The sequence below is a fragment of the Anomaloglossus baeobatrachus genome, unplaced genomic scaffold, assembly GCF_048569485.1.
Source record: "Anomaloglossus baeobatrachus isolate aAnoBae1 unplaced genomic scaffold, aAnoBae1.hap1 Scaffold_573, whole genome shotgun sequence".
Taxonomy (NCBI): Eukaryota; Metazoa; Chordata; class Amphibia; order Anura; family Aromobatidae; genus Anomaloglossus; species Anomaloglossus baeobatrachus.
The window spans coordinates 185,071-185,711 of NW_027444935.1; the positions used below are offsets into that span (position 1 = coordinate 185,071).

At 45.7% G+C, this 641-nt stretch overlaps 1 non-coding gene across 1 annotated transcript; it reads right to left on the reverse strand.

The window, feature by feature from the left end:
* Positions 1-181: 181 nt before the first annotated feature.
* LOC142284725 (U2 spliceosomal RNA) lies at positions 182-372 on the reverse strand. The gene has a single exon (XR_012746210.1). It is a non-coding gene; the product is annotated as a U2 spliceosomal RNA (small nuclear RNA).
* Between the last annotated feature and the right edge of the window lie 269 nt (positions 373-641).

Consider the following 641-nt stretch of genomic DNA (forward strand, 5'->3'; position numbering starts at 1 on the left):
AGACTGACAACAAGATACTGCACGGGACATAGCAGAGTTGGTGAAGTTGAGTGGTGATGAGTTTGCTATTTGGATGAATAAAGCAAGTAAAAAGTGTGTTAGATAAAAATTCATTTCAATTCGCTAATCGGGCTAATATGAATCAGGTGAATCGAGTTCTGCTTTTGGAAACTGGGTTAAGAAGGGGTGCACCGTTCCTGGAGGTACTGCAATACCAGGTCAATGCGTGGAGTGGACAGAGCAAGCTCTTTTTCCATCTCCCTGTTCTAAAAATCCATTTAATATATGGTCCCCAGATAGGGGACGTATCAGATATTAAACTGATAAGAACAGATACTACACTTGATCTTAGCCAAAAGGCCGAGAAGCGATAACCAGAATTGGTTTGGGCCTCGAGTGGCACCCTGGCCTATGCCGGACACATCTTAGGGAGAGAGAGCGAGAGGGAGACAAACCCACGCCTACACAAGACATTTTGTCACCCAAGCCAACCCTTGAAAAGGCTGCTTTGCAGAGCAAAAACAAGAAGAATGGTGCGTTTTGCAGCCGCCGCCCACTGCAATGAATCTGAATAACTCCTCCTTTAGGGCGCAAGCAACTCCCCTCCCCCTTGCAGTCTTTCCAATTCACGATACAAAAAG